Raw genomic sequence first — 20,194 nt, 5'->3', positions numbered from 1 at the left:
GTTTCAAGATGCTCTATTATTAAGTATTCCATTCACGGGTATTGTGCTACTATCCTAAAGGGAGCAAATGATACAATCTGGTTGCGGCTGAAGCCAATGATTAAGTACCATTGATTTCACATAATTATAGTGTGGACTAAACTTAGGGGGAAAGAAACAGAAAAAAACCTTATTTTAAGACATCGGTAAGAAGGAACTGCTGATTTAAAACATTAAGGGAAACATTCAGGCCATTTCATAAAAATAATATTTTTGAACTACAATTGGTAGAACAAGATAATAGTGTAGAATTAGTTTAGTTCCACTAATGACTTGTTTGACTCTTCTTTAGCAAGTCGAGGAGTTATTAAAACTGTATTTCCTGAACTATGGGCTTGATAATAAAGGCACAGTTGGCTTGGTTGCACTAAGTCATAACCAACCAACTTTTAGTTTGTTCATGCTCTATGAACCTAGCCACTTAGCCACTTAGCAATTTAAAGCTCTGTACAACTCAGGTATCCAAAGCCTCTGTTTTGCTCTGTTTAGTATCAGAAAATGCACAGTTGAAGAATGCATAATTGGAATATTTTTAGACTAGAGAGAACCTTGTCTTTGCTCTTTTTCTTTCCTTCATGTAGGACTCAGATCATATAATCTTGGCATCTAAAAATATTGGATTTTGCCACCACAGAAACATGCCTTATTTGTACTTTTGGGGATTATGGCAGCGGTTGGATTCAAATATGTGAACAACCGGTTCTCTGTATGGATACTGCTTCCGGAAGTCCATTCTGGGCCTGGGCAACAAAAAATTAGCTACCGGTTCTGCTGAAGTGGTGCAAACCGGCTGAATCCCACCACTGGATTATGGTGTTTCTTAAATAAATTGAATGAAAATTTTCAGAAAAGGATGATGTATATTATTTTCCATATGAGAAGACCGGAAATTAGCCAGCATCGTGCCAATACTGAACAAACAAAAGAATCTCTCTTTGATATCAGTCAGTTAGGGAAAAGTTTAAGCATGACTATTCTTCTAACAGTGTTTATAATTATGGAAATATAATGTATAAATAATAACCTTCAAAAATAGGAAATATTGACTTCATATTAATTAATTCAGGGTATCAGCTAGCATATGATTGAGAAGATATTGTTTTCTTGAAAATCCACAACTTGACAATTCTTGATAAAAGCACAGTTGGCTTAGTGAAGCCAAACCATCTGTGCCTTTCACAAAATTTCAAACATTGTTAAGGAAACTGATGGAATAAAGGGGAGGTCTCCTTGTATATCAATAAATGGTTAAAACTGAAAAGAAAGAAAATAATTGTGCAGATAAATTGATAGTTACTGATTAGACGCTGTTGAAAAGAAAGCAGACTATATGGAAATTTAAAGTAAAACAAAGTAAAGTCTAGCCCAAAATTAACTATATGATCAGTTTAATTATATGTGATGTTAAAAACACAGCAGTTTTCAGGTCAGTTACGTTAATTAAACTAGCTTTCCACAATTAGGCTGAATGGCAGCCCAGTCCAAGAAATTTGATGTGCATCAAAGCTCATTAAACTGTCAAGCAGATTTAGCGTAATAAAAATTGGGATGTCTTATAATACTATCTAGGGTTCCTTTTGGTCTGTAGTCCCCAATTAAATTTAAAAAGATATTCTTTCATGTTTATTTAGGAGAGTTTAAGAGAGACCACTTTCTATCTTGGATGGTTTACACTGATTAAAGTCTGAACTTTTAAAAAGGAAACAATAGTGAAAGGGGAAATTGATCCCACACTTTCTTAGCTATTTCTGTTCGCTAGGGCAAGTGAGTTGCTGAGTGTGGGAAATGATTAATTCTTCTTTAAAGGAAGGCTAGTTGCCTGGAAGAAAGCTGGTTAAAATCCAGCTTTGATGATGTTGGTTAAAATCCAGAGAATGATGCTGTTGGTGTTGTTTGTGATTGTTAGCTGCTGATGCATATCAAAAGGCATTATTTTCTCTGAAATACTTTCTCTGAAATACTTTTTGGGAAATATATTACATAAGCACAAGTGATAATCTGTAAGTATAAATAGTATTTTTAGTCTTAAAAAATGATGGTCACACAAGAGAAATAACACAGACGTAGTCAATTTTTTTAAATTATTCTTCTGAATTTCCTTCAAGTGATAAAAATGCACTATAAATTTAGGGGGACATGCTGAAGTCCTGTTCCATCCCCTATGCCTTGACATATATTCATAAAGAAGATATCAGTGTAATAGGGTAAATTTATTTGAATTCTTAGTGTGAAATTGTGAGTTTAGGACTGCAGTCTTGTGTATTTAAGTTAAGTAGTAGCATGAGCTCATCATTAAGTTAAGTACTAGACTGAGCTCATCATTGTGCTGCAAGCTCCTCCCTTTTTGAGGTCTGAGAGCAACATTGGGATGTATATAGAAAAGGGGTGGGACTCGAATAATAACACCATTACTTTCATTAGTCTGACTCTGTGTTTGCCTCTATATGGGTGATGTGAGAACTGACGTATGAGCTATTTCTCAAATTTAGCCACTCTACATGAGATGCTTCTTCACTTGGTTTTCAGATGGCCATTTTTAAATGTACCACCATCACAATAGAGAGCATGCTTTGCTTTGATATCTAAATTAATACTTTAATTGCAATATAAGATGCAACTTAAGAATTAAAATTCATTAAGGAAGCATGCATGTTGTGAAACAGCTCTTTATTCATAATTATTCCATGGTTACATTTTGTTCAGTTACCTGATTCTTAAATTACTACTTTCATGCTGCTAATATGAATGCAGGAACAAACCACTTGAGCAAATAATTCACCGATCATCAAAAATCAGGTTGATGAGAGAAACCCTTTTTTTGATAGAAAATGTTCTGTATTAGGAAAGAGAGAAAAACTATCACCCTGCATGTTGAATTTTTTTCTGGAATCCCACTTGAATTGGTATAAATAATAATAATAATAATAATAATAATAATAATAATAATAATAATAATAATAATAATAATAATAATAATAATAATAATAATAATAATAATAATAAAGTTGGAAGGGACCTTGGAGGTCATCTAGTCCAACCCCCTGCTCAGGCAGGAAACCCTACACCATTTCGGACAAATGGCTGTCCAGTCTCTTCTTAAAAACTTCCAATGTTGGAGCATTCACAGGTTCTGGAGGCTGGTTGTTCCACTGGTTAATTGTTCTAACTGTCAGGAAGTTTCTCCTTAGTTCTAGGTTGTTTCTTTCCTTGCTTGATAGTGGTTTCTCTGCCAGTTTCTCAGATAACATATACACATATACACATCCTACTGAGGACAAAAATGGAATTGTTTAATCTAGCTGTGCAATATATTTTAAATACAGTCATCCTTTTTCCGAAACAACTGCACTGATTATTACTATTCTAAGGAAATAAGCATCACCTGATCCCCTATCTTTTCATGCTAATCTCACATTTCCTTTAGAAGAAAATGATCAATACAGAAATGAAATAAATGAGAATAAGAATCTCACATACGTTTTATATAGCAATAGCAGTTAAATTTATATACCACTTCATAGTGCTTTACAGCTCTCTCTCTAAGCGGTAAATCTTGAGTAAATCTTGAGCCGGTCAGGATTGCCCTCCTGGCAGTGAGTTAGCCTGCAATACTGCATTCTAACCACTGCTCCACCTTCCTTCAAGTCTGACATTTTTCTTTTCTTGAAATGTAGACCTACCTATCGTAAGAGTTGGACAGTATGTTTATGAACTAAAATTGGACAAATGCATACCCTAAATTGAGGTAGGAATGAAATATATTTAGTTTGTACTTTGGTACAAATGTACCATGTAGGCGATTTGCAAAGGAATTCACAAATCAAAATAGATTTATTCCTCAGAGCACCTAGGAGGCAGAAAAGGATAGTAGAAATCATGCCCTTCCATTGTGGACAGGAAGAGTAAGGAAACTCTTGATTTTATTTAGTTGTATATACATAGATATAAATGCTATAACATTTCATAGAATGCCAGGCTAAATCTTCCTCACGTTTAGATACTCCATGTATTCACAGAAGAAATTCATAGTCACATAAATAGACAGAATGTTACATTTACAAACCAAATTTCATGGAAACAGCTGAAAGGCACACATAATTTACAATGAGAGTCCCTGAGCAGGAGTCTTAGCATAATATCTAGTTCAAGCACAACCGTAAACTACCTGGCTATAAATTGGCAGCTGGACTTACAGAAAGAGTAGCATATTCATATATAATAATTCATTCTTGATTATTCAGAAGTACCAATACAGCGGTCTTCAGGACATCAGGACTTTTCCTAACCAGGAACAATATATTGTTATGATTATCTTTATAAAAAGTGTAAGGATGGAGTGTTTCATTAGGAAGAATATTAAATTGGATAAGTTTAAATGTCCTGAGATATCTGGGGGAAACTGAGTTCCTCAAGGTACTTTGCTTGCTTGGAACAACATGGTTGCCAATATTGTGGGGTAGAAATTAATGTCCATGTGGTTAACATCTATCAGTTTGGACTTTAATAGATCCCTTGCCTGCTCAGAATTCAGTTCTTTCAAGAGAACTCATAATGAAGCATTTAAAAAAAAAAATAAATCTCACATTTGCAAAACATGGGGGAGTAAAACTGTCAGCAAGCACAGAAGTAACTAGGCTCCATTGAAGCAAAATCATTTTTAGTTGCATAAGTTGCAGATACTACGCCATGTAAAATTTCACCCAGGGATCCTGTTTGAGGACAGATGAAAGCACTTTTAATGACAGAGCAATTGACGCAATATGGCTTTATGGTCACAAGTCGATGATAGCTATCTACTTAGGGGGCACATCCACACAATTACTGATTTCATTTCCCCAGAAAGGCTTCAGAACATTTTCATACAGCCCACACAACTGTCCTCACTGCTGTCATCCCTGTCACACAAAAGATTCATGATTTGATCAATGGAGGATATGCATATATTAGCATTCAGCACATGATATGCCTCATAGTGTGTGTTTGCAGCCAGAAAAAGCTGTTTCTGTGTTCATGTTCAATCTTCTGAAATGGTGACAAAACATCATGATGTTTTAATTTCAGAAGGAAGGAGAAATATTGAGGACATGGTAAAAGATTCCCGACAATGGGAACCATTCCTATGGTACAGGAATACGGTGTAGGTTGGTTCTTGCAGAATTTTCTACATTGCCATAGTAGAGTTAAATGTTTTACTGACTCAGTTTAGAACACAAATAGATCTGTGGTGCCAAGCCTGGATCAGTATGATGTCAGATGTGAAAAAACTTTCTTTCTTTCTCTTTCTTTCTTTCTTTCTTTCTTTCTTTCTTTCTTTCTTTCTTTCTTTCTTTCTTTCTTTCTTTCTTTCTTTCTTCCTTCTTTCCTTCCTTCCTTCCTTCCTTCCTTCCTTCCTTCCTTTTTCATATGGCCATATATCTTAAGCAACTACCATTGCTTAATACAATTTAAAATATAAATAATAAATTCAGAATACAAAATACAAAAGCTAAAGCATCTCACCAATTAACCTCACCAGCAGATTTGCCTACATAGGCTCTACAAATAATCTGTTTTTATCTGGAAGGTTTTTATAACCTTCGGGAAGAACAACAAGGAGCCACCTAGATCTCCACAGGGAGACTAATCATAGGACAGGCACCACAACAAAGAAGGCAGGTGTTCTGGGTTCCACAAAAGGCAGTAACCAAAACATGTTTATCTATGAAATCTATGTCAAGCAAAAAGGAACAAGTAGAAAAAGGTGATCCACAAGTAACCTTGTCTTATATATGGCATTAAGATGAAAACTATCAACTTTAGTTGTACAAGGAGGTGTTACATGATTCACTCTGGTCTACTCTATACTATGTGTGCTGTTACATTCTGGACCAGCTGAAGTTCCCAAACACTTTTCAAGGGCAGCCCCATGTAGAATGCATTGCAGTAATCCTGACAAGAAGTGACTAAAATGTAATTGTTGCACAATATGGCTCTCCTAGTCACAGTGATCCCTCACTTACAGAGCAGGAATGATGTGTTCAGAATGTGGTGTCTTGGGGAGTATCACCCTATCTAAAGTTATCAAAGGAACTGCTCCAAAGCTAGTGGGCTTCAAGCCCAGAGCCACTTATTCAGGTTAATTTGCAATCCTCATACAGACACTTGCAGCTTCTAGGCACTGGATAAACAAATGTACAGTATCATTTGTACAGTCTGGGACAGACATGTACAACTGGATATATTAGCATACTGATGATACTTTACTTTGGGCTAATTATGACTTCACCCAGCAGCTTCATGTAGATGCTAAATTGGAGTGAAGAGAAAGACAAACCCTGAAACCACCCCTCCCCCAACACATCAGCAATCTTGTATTCCTGCACAACACCGATTAGAATTGATTTCAAGGAAGGAGGAAAACCACTTGTAAAACTGTGCCTCCAATTCCCAATCATATAAACTGGTCCAGATGGATATCAGGGTCCAATAATTCTCTAATATCATTTAATCCAATGGTACTAAATGCCAATGAAAATTCCAGGAAGTCCATACCAACTCCTCCAACATTCATCCACAACCATAAGCAATGCTATCTCAATGCTACAACCACCTGAAACCAGAATGCAAATTGTCCAAATAATCTATTTCCTTCGTATACCTTTGAAGCTGGGAGCCATCTATCCTTTCAACAAACTTCATTGTAAAAAGGAAGATTGGGATCTGGCAAAATTTTTCCAAAAATATTAAATCCAAGCATGATTTCTTCAGGAGTAACAGTTCGCTGCCTCTTTCAAAGCAGCTGAAACCTTCCCTTTCCACAAAGAAGCATTCATTACAGCTTGGATCCAACCACATGTCACCTCCTAGAAGACATTAATCAACAAGGAGAAATATGGATTTAAAAACACAGATGACACAACTCATAACCCCAATGATCCTCTCCATTTCCTCAAGTCCAACAGGTTTAAAATCTTATCAGATAATTAAGCAATACTGTACTTCAATCAATTCCCTAGGACCTGACCAGCCAGCCTCCAGGTCCAAGCAAATCCAAGCAACATTATTCAGCTTGGCTGAACTTCTAGAATATTCTTTTTCTTTGGTTAAACTTAATTAATTGAACTGGGTAGAAACAATTCTTTTTAACCAGTTCGTATGACAGTCACAATACTAGGTGTCTTATAGTGTTAATCTTATCAAGCCTCAATGAGAATAGTTTCTCATAATCTATAAACGTGTAATATTTTTTTTCAACACAAGTCTTAAATTTATCTTTTCTTCCTTTGAAACACATCCATAGAAGAGTTTTTAATATATCAATTTGTGGATTAATCTGGTCACAGTTTTTTCATACATCTGAATAAAACCTAGAGATACCTTAAGTTGTGTTTTATTGAAAAATAAAATCAAAAACAACCATTTCTATATAAACCATTTGTAATAAACATAATTTAAATTATACAATTTGTCTTTTTAGTGCAATATCAAATTGTAGTTTACTTTAACCTACAAATAGATGGTTAAAATCAATGCTTGTAGTATGTTCTAATCTCAGAGACAAAGGAATATTTTGAATATAAATATAAATTAAACTAATTTCTGTAATATTAGATAATTATTTAGCTTTCTATTGATGCTTTAACATATAACCAATGTTCTCCCTACATATTATTCAGCGTAGTAATCCTAAAGATGAATGTTTAAAATCCAATCCTGAAGTCCAAGAGATGATATCATTACTTTATTATACAGTTCTTACTTTGATATTTACAGTCTACAGTCAAGGTAAGTCAGTATCTGCTTATAAATTAATTTTATAAGGCTCATATTTAATAAGAAATGTGTTTCCTTATTAATTAAACTTTTGAAACAAGACCACTTTCTACTAATTTTTATTTTATATTCTTACATTTATATTTAATAGAGTATGTTCACTAATGTAGATCTCTCAGTTATTTATTAATAATAAATCTGTATTATTTATGAATGGTCATAAAGGGAAGATCCACAGCCTTTAGATCAATATAACCTGAATACTTGAAAATGTGACCTAACAGTGGAAAAACAACCATAAATGATGTAGAAATCTTCATTTCTAAAAAAAATTTACACTGATAAATGGATGGTAATGTGAAATTAAAAGGTAAAGGTAAAGGTTCCCCTGCACATGCGTGCTAGTCGTTTCCAACTCTAGGGGCCGGTGCTCATCTCCGTTTCAAAGCCGAAGAGCCAGCGCTTGTCCGAGGACGTCTCCGTGGTCATGTGGCTGGCATGACTAGACGCCAAAGGCGCACGGAATGCTGTTACTTTCCCACCGTAATGGTCCCTATTTTTCTACTTGCATTTTTACATGCTTTCGAACTGCTAGGTTGGCAGAAGCTGGGACGAGTAACAGGCGCTCACTCTGTTACGCGGCACTCAGGATTCGACCCGCCAAACTGCCGACCTTCTGATCGACAAGCTCAGCGTCCTAACCCACTGAGCCACCGCGTCCCCTAATGTGAAATTAGAAGGGGGAAAAAAACCAATATGGAAATGTGCAGAAAGAAAAACAATGACAAGAAACTTTAGACAATAACCCAGCTAATAATTGTGGCATTGGGGAAATGACAGCTGATTCAAGATAATTATGATTTTTTTAAAAAAAAAATCTGAAACAACTCTTTCCCAAACAAACTGCAAACAAAAATAGAACTAAGGAGAAATTTCCTGACATTAGAACAATTAATCAGTGGAACAGCCTGCCTCCAGAAGCTGTGAATGCTCCAACACTGAAAGTTTTTAAGAAGAGACTGGACAGCCATTTGTCTGAAATGGTATAGGGATTCCTGCCTGAGCAGGAGGATGGACTAGATGACCTCCAAGGTCCCTACCATCATCATCATCATCATCATCATCATCATCATTGAAGTGTGTAGGAAAAATAAAAGTGAACCTCAGTAGGAAAAGAAATGACAAAGATCAGCATGTGTATGTTACATTTGTTTTATACTAATGGCTTTTATACATTTGTTTTATACTAATGGCTTTTGTTTCTGATTATAAATAAATCATTTTTAAAAAGTTTTTCTGTCCATGCATGTATTGTGCATGGGCACACAAATAAGACTTTGTGCCTCACAAACTGGGCCTTGCAGAGGAATCATCTGTAAGTAAACCCTTTTAGAGAAGAAAAATGAACAACATTTTATATTTAAGAGAAAATAAAATAAAATATACTGAAATAGACAAAGATAAAGTGCAGTTGCTGATAAAGGTCTTAAACTAAATGGTATAATGCTAAAGGTGAAAGGAAAGCTTTGAAGTTGAAAGCTATTGCAGTTAACCCCTGGCTGAGAGTAAACAATGGATGCCATGCAAGCCATCTGGAAGAAAATAACTCAGAATTTAAGAAGTAAACATAATATATGCAGCGAAACAAAAATACTGTATTTCAAAACATTGCATAAAACATCTATGCTGTGACATAAACATCTTGGAAGAAAAATATGTTGGGATAAAATGAGCAGCAAATAATTATAATAAAGTCATCGGAAGAAAATCAGAATCAGCTGCATAAAAATTCAGGATATTATGAACCTTGGATTACTACTAAATGAGCCAAACACTTTTCACTGAAGTGACATAGTAAAGGTAAAGGTAAAGGTTCCCCCGCACATGCGTGCTAGTCGTTTCCAACTCTAGGGGCCGGTGCTTATCTCCGTTTCAAAGCCAAAGAGCCAGCGCTTGTCCAAGGACGTCTCTGTGGTCATGTGGCCGGCATAACTAGATGCCAAAGGCGCACGGAACGCTGTTACCTTCCCACCGTAGTGGTCCCTATTTTTCTACCTGCATTTTTACGTGCTTTCGAACTGCTAGGTTGGCAGAAGCTGGGACGAGTAACAGGCGCTCACTCTGTTACGCGGCACTAGGGATTCAACCCGCCAAACTGCCAACCTTCTGATCAACAAGCTCAGCATCCTAACCCACTGAGCCACCGCGGAAGTGACATACGTGAACTGGAAATAATAAAGAATCAAAGACACTGTATTAGGTCTATCTATTATGCAATCATCCCTTTCATGGATTACTGCCTTGTTGTGGCAAAGGGACTTGTGTAATTCAATGAAGCTATGAGCTATGCCGTGCAGGGCCACCCAAGACAGACAGGTCATAGCAGAGAGTTCTGACAAAACGTGATCCACTGGAGTAGGAAATGGCAACCTACTCCAGTATCTTTGCCATGAAAACCCCATGGACAGTACAAAAAGGACCTCCTGGAGGAACACCGTCCATGGGGTCGCGATGGGTAGGACACGACTTCACAACTAACAACAATTATGAAATCATATATTAAATAGACAAGAAAAAATAGCTAACAAAAGCTATTGGTACTGGATTAAAAAAAGGAAAAGAGCAGGAGCAATGAGTCCAAAATGACCCCAGATTGCACATCAGCTCTGACTGGTGATGCACATCCCCAGGCAGAGGTAAACATGGATAAGCTTTCCAGAATCAGGGGCTTTTCAAACCTATACTATTTATTCTTACTAGGGTTGAGGCAAAGCATTTTCCCTCATCCAGATTCCCATAGACTTCAGGCACTGGGAAAGGATCCTGAAGATAGATTGGCCCACTGTTCTACACAATGATATCTGTGTTTTTATTTTTATTTTTTTATATCCCGCCCTTCTCCGAAGACTCAGGGCGGCTTACAATTTAAAGCACAAATCAATGTGCTTAGCAATAGCCTTGATTCTATGTATATGCCTGCTTATTAGGGCTTTCGAGGCCCCCCCAAGCGGCATTATTACAAAGTCAGCTTAATTGCCCCCAACAATCTGGGTCCTCATTTTACCTACCTCGGAAGGATGGAAGGCTGAGTCAACCTTGAGCCTGGTGGGACTCGAACCTGCACTAATTGCAGGCAGCTGGTGTTACTTAAGGAAGCATCAGCCCACTGCTCCACCAAGGCTCTTTTTGTTAAAGTACACCCTTACCTTATTTTCCATACACATGTGATTTGTGAGCATGAAACAGACAAGCATGAGACAAGCATGAAACAAAAAACTCAGAGTATCCATAACTTTATTTTATGGCCTGGCTCCTTGAAATTTGTTGGAATTGTCTAATTATTGATTTCCTTAGAAAAGATAATTAAAATAAGTCTTGGTCTGTTCTAAGTCCATCAAATTTGTCCCCATGGTCCACTTAATCTTCCCCTTATCCACCTATAAGTCCCATCCACTTCCAAAGTTTCTATTTTACCTCCCCACTTTTCATTTTTAACTTTAAATAATTATTTGCACTAATATATTATTCTCTTTGCTGAAGAGAGACTGAAGTATTCTTTACTGCAGCATGATTACCACTTTTCCTTGCCTACATGGGTAAATCTATGTAGTTTTTGAACTTGAATACTTATTTGAGCTTAACAATTTCCCATTGCATGCAATTTTGAATGAGAATTTAGCTAATTGCTCCATTTAGCAGTTAAAAGCAGCTATTTACAAATGAATGAAAACTGCTAAACCTACTATGCAAAGGTCACATCTCCATGGAAAGCTTCCTTGTTCACATAGTAGTCACAAAAATATGTAGTACTCTTTTAGCCATTTTGCCTTCTTGATTTACTTTGTTGTGGATTGCCATCACTCTCTTAACAACTATAGGTTATATCTTATTTCCCCTTCCACAACAACTGTTTTGTAAGCCACAATAAAAAGAAATTACAATATCTGTCTAAAAATATATATATTTCTATTGGCAGCATTGGAAAGTATTTTGGTTATGATCGATAGCCCTTGCATTTTATCCCCACTCAACTAACTTTACTTTAGTTACTTTACTCTGACAAACTTAACATCATGTAGGGAAGCTTTATATTTTCACTTGCTGCTTTCTCTTTAAAATAAAAATCTATATTGGAAAAGCAGTAATGCTTCAAACTCTATCAACCCTGAAAATTAACCCAAGGCTTTTCCTGGTTCATTTGGTGTCTTATTTATAGCATGGAAAATATTCTAGAGCAAAAACCAACTTTCATTAAAGTGATTGGTTCCTTCCCATCTGAGACTCCCTGTGATTTTAATTATCTTCTTTATTGTCCCCAACCATTTATGTTGCTTCTCCTCATTAGGCTTACAGGTTACACAGACACTTGGTATCATTTAGGTCAATTTTAAATCATATGTTTAATGATTACTGGGGGAATTTGTGTTCTGTTGTGACAGCAGTTATTTAGTAATCCAAAAAGGTGACTCCACAGGTTTCAGTCTGCAAATAATAAATAAATGTAGATTGTTAACTCTTTCCTCTGGAATAAATGCTTCATAAAGGAGATCATCAAACTAGGAGGTTTTTGAAAGGAAGCAATCAAGAATGGATATTGATTACTTATACAGTACTTGATTCCTAGAGGAGATCAACCCTGACTGCTCTTTAGAAGGCCAGATCCTGAAGCTAAAACTCAAATACTTTGGCCACCTAATGAGAAGGAAGGACTCACTGGAGAAGAGCCTAATGCTGGGAAAGATTGAGGGCAATAGAAGAAGGGGACGACAGAGAATGAGGTGGCTGGATGGAGTCACTGAAGCAGTAGGCGTGAGCTTAAATGGACTCCAGAAGATGGTAGAGGACAGGAAGGCCTGGAGGAACGTTGTCCATAGGGTCGCAATGGGTCGGACACGACTTTGCAACTAACAACAACAACACTTGATTACAAAATATAATTAGAATAAACAAACTTAATCAAAAATGTGTATAACAACACTATAACCCTAATTAATAAAGGCTAGCCAAACTGTTATACCATGAAGATACATTTATAAGTCTCAATGTATCTTTGTGGTATGACGGTTTGGCCAGCCAACTTTATTATCTTAACTCAGACTTAATTATCTGAGTTTGGGTTGCAAATAAAAGGCATATTAAGGGATGTTTCTCTTATGGAAAATCCTTAAGATAATTTCTTTTCCTTCAACCTTAGAATAGCCTCTCAGATACATTGATAACCTCATTTATTCAATACATAAACAAGTTGATCAAATAACAAAACTGGAGAAAGTTGTGAGGTGGCATATTTATAGTTTAAGAGAAAGAACTGCTTCATTTAAATATATTTTTTGATTAATCAAGTCGAGGATGTCTGCAGGCTATGGTCAAAGAATCAAGAGGCTAGCCATGGAAGTCTAATACATATACAAATAAGCATGTCTTCCATCACACTGTTGCAATTGCCATTTTGACTTTTTCTCATTGTATACATCTCCTATAATGAATCATGGTTATTAAATTACTACAACAGTAGTCCCAAAGATAGCAACTGAAGTAAAATATTCTGTAACACGATTGAGAAAACCTCGTCTTATATTTTAAATGCTACTGCTGGCTACAGTAACAAGCCTGTGATGTGGAATTAGTCTGAATTCCTGGGAGGGAGAGGCTGTATTCCAGAAGGCAAAAAGATGCAGCAGAGCTTGGAAAGTCTGGTAGAGAAGAAGACGGTTTGTTCCACTCTGGCAATTTTCAGAATATATCTGGAATTATGCAAATAGTTGCTTTAGTTTGGCAAGGTCTATTTATAAATGAGAAACAATAAAGGAAACTATTCAGAAGTAATTTATTTTTTTAAAATAGTTATTTATTATTTTTAAATAAATAAATAGTTAATTATTATTAATGCTACCCATCTCCTCTGCAAGGTGAATCTTTTTCTTGGTTTCTGTGGTGGGCCTGACAAATCCAGAACTAGATGATCTAACAATCATAGGCACTATTTTTTTTCCAAAAATTATAAAGAAGTCCTTCAGAATAAGTAATTGTTGTGCTTCTATGTGTATTGCGTAGATTAAGCTGGTAATTTTGGGAGCAGGAAACAAATTTTAGCAATACGTGAACATACCCAGAATTTCATCTGAATCTTAGAAAAATAATTAATTATCTCTTTATTATTTAATTTTTGATTGATGTTAACATGATTCATCTAGTTGAATTCTCTCTATACCATTTTGAAATTACAAGGTCAATGTTTCCATAGGAACAAAACCAGCATATAGTTTTCTGTTGAATCACATTAATGAGAAGAGAAAGAAAATACCCTTAAGACTTGCAATTATGCTTACTATAAACATAAGGGAGAATTTGCCATCTAATTAGCTTCAGAAGGGTAGCAAGTAAGAATTGTTAAGGATGCTAAATGTAAGATTTGAAGGAAGCAGAAAAGTTAGCTTGGGCAATTTTTTAATTAAGAATTTGTACTCAGTGTGTGTATGTGTTATTCTGTGGATATTTAATAGCCAGCAGTATTCAGATTACATTAACCCAATAAATATACAGAGGGAAGGCATGTTTAGCTAAGATTAAAGCAAATGCAAATACAAAAAGAGATCGTTTTCCTGAAATTTACAAGTTTTTAATTACCTCAAAGTGAAAATCTAATTCACTATTTCTCAGATTTCTAGGTCCTAAATTAAATTGTGGGGTCAGTTGCTTTTCTATCAAAAAAACAGTAGTAACAATCTAAATTTCACAACCACATGCAGCCTCATTTTTGCAGCTTGTGGAGCCCCATAGACAAAAAATAATGGTATAATATCCTGTCATTTTTCAGGAAGATTCTGTATACTCCCTAAAAGAAAAATCAAAACTCCTGACACTCCCCATGTTTGCAGCATAACCCAACCCACTACAGTCCTCCCCTTTACTATATTAAGTGTGGTCCCTGAACCCACTGACATTATCCACCACTGTAATAAAATGTAAGGGTATGTGAAGTAGCGTAAAAATCATAATTCACTACACTCAAGGGTTTTAAAAGTCAAGGTTCTGTTCTCCATGTTGGCCAAACAACTTTCTCTAGGAAAAATACATATAGCAGCATTTCTTATTCCAGCTGGTGAATCTGAAGATTTTTTTTCCAAATGTCCTTCTGCACCCTTTGATCTGGACCCTGACTGAAGAATTCAAACCAATAAGCAAAATTTAAAATGGTTTGAGGAGGAAAAAAAGAGATGCACCGGGTATCATTTATCTATAGAGCTAGGGTTCATCCTTTCCTAGTTCAGAAGTAATTTATGAATATTGATCTATCCATCCATCCATCCATCCGTCCGTCCGTCCGTCCGTCCGTCCGTCTGTCTGTCTATCTATCTATCTATCTTAGCTAAGTGAGATACAAACTGATTTATTTCCATCGTTTATACATTACTAACCAAATGTAGATGTAAGAATATTGGATTGGTTCAATATATGTAGCGCTCTGTATAATGAATTCAGCCTCATTGTTTATGAACTTGATAAAATTTACATAGATATTCCAGAACATATCTCTTTATTGTTATCATGGTGACACATTTTAGGCATTTGCGCATATCTTTGCCTAATATACACACTTTTGTCCAAATTAGCTTTCTAATCTTACCATTTCTACATGAATTTTAAATCAGGGTTTCAGCTTTCTCAATTCTAGTAAATATTGCAATTTGAATGTTTATATATATTCAGAAACCCTAACCCTATATTTATTACTTTAACAGTCTCATGTGATGAATTTCTCAGCACACCTAATGCACAGTGGATAACAAACTCAATTGATTCATAGAGAAATACTCTTTTGTAGTATGTCTAAGTTATAGGGAAGATGGACAGTATTTAATATTTATTTGTTATGTATATGTAGGGCTGTGGGTCTGTACATATGTTGTATATAGTATGTTTAGGTGTGTGTCATGAGATTCAAGGTGCTAGTAATGGTGTTCAAAGCCCTCCATGGCATGGGGCCGGAGTACCTCAGGGAACATCTGCTGCCGGCATCAAGCTCCCTGCGCCCTGTGCGTTCCCACAGAGAGGGCCTCCTCAGGGTGCCACCGGTCAGAGAATGCCGACTGGTGGCCCCCAGGGGGAGATCCTTCTCTGTGGGCGCCCCGGAGCTATGGAACCAGTTACCGGTTGAGCTCCGGACGGCGCCTGATCTGCGCTCCTTTCGCCGCGATCTGAAAACATACTTGTTCGAGCAAGCCGGCCTGGCCTGAGGGGGGATTGGTGGGGTTTTTTATCATTTTTATTGGGGTTTTTACTATGTATCAATTGTATTTTAATTGGGCATGTATTTAATTATCTTTTAGTTTTTGTAAATTTCTGTGTTTTATTCTTGCCCTGTACACCGCCCTGAGTCCTCCGGGAGAAGGGCGGTATAGAAATATTAATAAATTAAATTAAATGTATGTGTTTCACTTTGAGAGCAGGCAACTAAATTTCATTTTTTATGTGCGCCGTTGTGCCCACAGTAAAAAAATGACAATAAAAATTATCTTATGTAAAAAAAAAATTAGGCAGAGGGGATGTGTCAGGAATAAGAGCAAAATAGAATTTGATTTTCTCTGCATCAAATGATTAAACACGCTGGACTATGTACTATCATATTAAAAGTTAGAATATGGTGAATAATTTTTGGAGGCTTTCAAAATCAGAATTCCAAAATATTTTGCCTTTGTTCATGCTGTTCTGATTTTTTTAACTGCATCATTCAAACCTAGCACCCAACACTGATATTTCATTAAGAGAAAGGCCTGATTCCTGTTCTTATTTGGGAGTCTTTTATCCCAACATTCCAACATATCAGACTAGCAATATGAGACAGTATCCTTTAGATTATATTTTTCTAACAGATAAAATATTAGGGCTTAAAGATTCTCAATGGAAATCTAGTTTTAAAAAGAAGCACTGATGCTTCACATTGAGTAATCTAAAGAGCCTTGTGCAAAAATGTCAAAAGTTGCTAATTATATTATAGTTTTGGTAACTAAAAATTAAAATTTTACTGAACACAATGCACACAATGAGTCCTATAATTTATTATGTGAACATATATAATGATAAACAGCATATAACCTTGGATCACCCATTCTCTCTTACTGGGGCAATATACAAAACAAAACCCAGAGGTTTGCATCATTGAAAAAAAAAAGCAACAAAACTACAATAGTGACAATTTTTATGCATGGACAAAGCTGCCCCACAAGGAATGCCAAGACTACTTCTTAAAATGGAAGTGCTTCATGCAGATAATTGTTTTATTTTTATTTTTGCATTTTAAAGTCATAAAATAGTAGGCTATTTTTAAGACCATCCTGAAATATAAAATTTTATTAATAATAAAGTCACAGTGAAAAATTTGCCAACAGCAGCAGCATCACCTCTTTTAATTAAAAGGCAACAAAAATGGTTAAACCAAACAGCTGTATCAGAGCCAATGCTAAATCTCCCTTACTAGCAAAACTGTACTCAGTATGGAGATCTATATAGCATATTTACAGTATGTGTTTGAACATTACATTATTACAATTATTCTGCCTCTTTGAGCAAGAATTCCTTGGCTTCAAATATACTTACAGTGCAATTCAATACATATCAGCTGAAGAGTAAATCTCATTAAATTCAATGGGGCTTAGATCCAATGAGGTTTATTCCCAGCAGGTACAGGATTGTTGCCTCCCAAATGCAATCTTCAATGTATTTATTCTAAACTGTTCCAATAATTGGAATGGGGCCCTCAATGGTGCTACTCTTGAGAAAGAAAAAAAAATCGGGCAGATAGAACTAAAAAAATATTGAGTTGCAGCATTTTTATTTTGCCTTCACACAATAAAATGGCAATGAGAAAGTAGTAGCATTAGATGTATCCTGTCCATCAACAAAGCATACATTCCACTGCTTTTGCTTTTCCTTATAATTTCTTATTAAGGAATTTCTTATAATTCCACCACCACCACCACCACATTCTTAGTTTATCACACTGATTTATTTACATTGGGGAATAGTCCTTGACGAACACATTTCTTGGTTGTTCTGATACAAACGAAGGATATTTAAGCCACGTGCCATATTTTATTCTTTCTTTATCTTTTCACTTATTGTGTTGTTCTTTGAGATGGGGGAATTTTATGAAGTTATTTGTCAGCATTTCAATCACACAATGGATGTTTTAATTTTTGTTGTACCACCCACCATGTAAGCCATGAAGAGACCAGTGCTGAAACATACTAAGCTCTGGAAAGCCCAGCATTAATCCTATTATTTTAACTTCTTGTATCAAAATCCCTTTATCAGTGTTCTCTATGCCAAGGAACATTTTCCTTTGGCATGCAGCTCCCGATCATGTAGTAGTATGTCTTTCCTGTAAACTAATAATAAAACTCTTCCATTGTAAAACAACTTATATTACCTCACCTGGGCCATCTAGAAGATTGGCCAGAAGAATCAACAGTCATGCTAATCCATTTTCAAACTTTTTATCCATTTATTATCTTTTATAAATACTATTTTTATTATTTTTGTAAATAATTCAAGGCAGCAATCATACATAATACTCCTTTCTTCTCATATTTTCCCATAACAAAAACCTGCAAAGTGGGTTGCACTGAGAAAGCAACTTGCTCGAAGTCACCCAGCTGACTTTCATGGCTAAGGCAAAACTAGAATTCACAGTTTCCCAGATTCTAGCTTGATGCCTTAACCACTAGGTCGAACTGGCTCTCCTATTGTAATCAAATATTAATTATCCACCAAGAGTTATTTTACTATGAGATGGGGAGCTATATAAACTTGGTTAATAAATAAATAAAATAAATGCCACATTACAACTACTTCACATTCTTGGATCTTATATTTCTAATGTAAGTAGGGTGGGTGGGTGCTATATAATTGGGATTAGTGAACCTATCTCTTAGCCTTTAAAATAGCTTCACCATTTATACCAGATGTTAAAAAGTGCTTTGGTCTTGCTGATAACCCAACACAAAATATGGGTCTTTCAATTGTACAGCTCAGGTTTAGAAAATTTTGCTTTGTTAAAAGATGTTGTGCATATTCATTGCCTTTATAATAGCAGTACTAATCATAATTAAACTAATCTACAACTTGCCAAAAGAGTAGAAACAGAAGATCTACAATACTATTCAATTTATTTCTACTAGGATTGTCACTTAATTAAAACATTCCTAGTTGCTCATATATTTTAGATTGATTCACTGATCAATAACATTTGCATATAAACAAAGCCTCAATGTAGCTGAGATTTTGGGAATGTTGAGGGAAGTTAAAAGAACCTCTAATTTAATTCAATGGACAAATATTACCACATCATTCAAGGAAAGACTAACTTTCTTATTTTCTATTTCATTTCTTATTAAATGCAAACCACCAGTGCCAAAGAACCTCAGAAATAAACAAATAGATCCTTAAATCATAGTCCTGCTGATTAGATTTGCCCTCAGCAATTAAAACTGTCCCTTACCAGTTAATCTGCTTTAGTATTAATTAATTTCCTAATTAAATCTTGCACGTATATTTCTGCAATTGTACATCATTTTAACTTAGTGCCTTATAAACAGTACAGAACACTCATTGGATAAAGAGAAAACTTGGGAGAACTAAACTAAACTAAAACTGTATGATACAACAGTTTTAATTTTTGTTGTATGTTAAAGCAAGCCTTTGCTTAATAAAAAAAATGAGCAAAACCTCTAAAACATTTTTGTATATACATGACAACCAGCTACACTGGTTGCCGGGCTGCTTCCGGTTGCAATTCAAGGTGTTGGTCATCACCTTTGAAGCCCTGCACAGCATGGATTCAATGTACCCGAGGAACTGTCTTACCCTGATGGGACCCCATCTGCACTAATGGGGGGGGGGCATACTGCAAATCCCATCATTCAAGGAATTTCAGCTGATGGGATCCAGGCGATACGTCTTCTCTGCTGTGGCTCCTGCCCTCTGAAACATCTTAGCTCTGGAGGTGAGATTGGCTCCCATCCTCCTGATGTTTCTGTCACTGCGTGTTTTTTTAGTGTTGCCAGCTCCGCTCATTTCTAATTGTACATTTCTAATTGTTCTCTCATCAGGCAGAAGAATGTACTCAGTTTAGGTCTTTTGTTTTCTCATTAAAAGTTTTACTATAGAATATGCCTTGGATTTCTTTCTACTTTGATATTGACCATGCAAATGAACCATGGTCCATCCTCCTCTGGTCGGACTGTTAATTGTTCCGCGACAGTTTCGTTAGAGCTTTAAGACCGGCTGGCTTACCAATGGTTTGGGGAGCCAATGGGAGAGCTTCAGACTGTTGGCTTGACTAATTAAAATTCAACCCCACCTCCCCCTGTGTGTCCAGCAACCCTTCTATGCCATTTTGTAT

The 20,194-nt window shown here is 35.9% G+C and overlaps 2 protein-coding genes across 2 annotated transcripts in view; one reads left to right on the top strand and one right to left on the bottom strand.

The window, feature by feature from the left end:
* Nucleotides 1-20,194, bottom strand: part of DOCK2 (dedicator of cytokinesis 2) — a 322,065-nt gene that overhangs the window by 190,087 nt on the left and 111,784 nt on the right. The gene's annotated exons all lie outside the window — the stretch shown is intronic.
* The window catches only part of INSYN2B (inhibitory synaptic factor family member 2B), a gene marked incomplete at its 3' end in the record, with an annotated part of 30,818 nt that overhangs the window by 8,093 nt on the left and 2,531 nt on the right, over nucleotides 1-20,194 (top strand). The window lies entirely within an intron of this gene.

The sequence above is a fragment of the Vipera berus genome (assembly GCF_964194415.1).
Source record: "Vipera berus genome assembly, chromosome: 2".
Taxonomy (NCBI): domain Eukaryota; kingdom Metazoa; phylum Chordata; class Lepidosauria; order Squamata; family Viperidae; genus Vipera; species Vipera berus.
The sequence above is the reverse complement of the archived record's forward strand: the minus strand, read 5'-3'. Positions and strand labels throughout refer to the sequence as shown.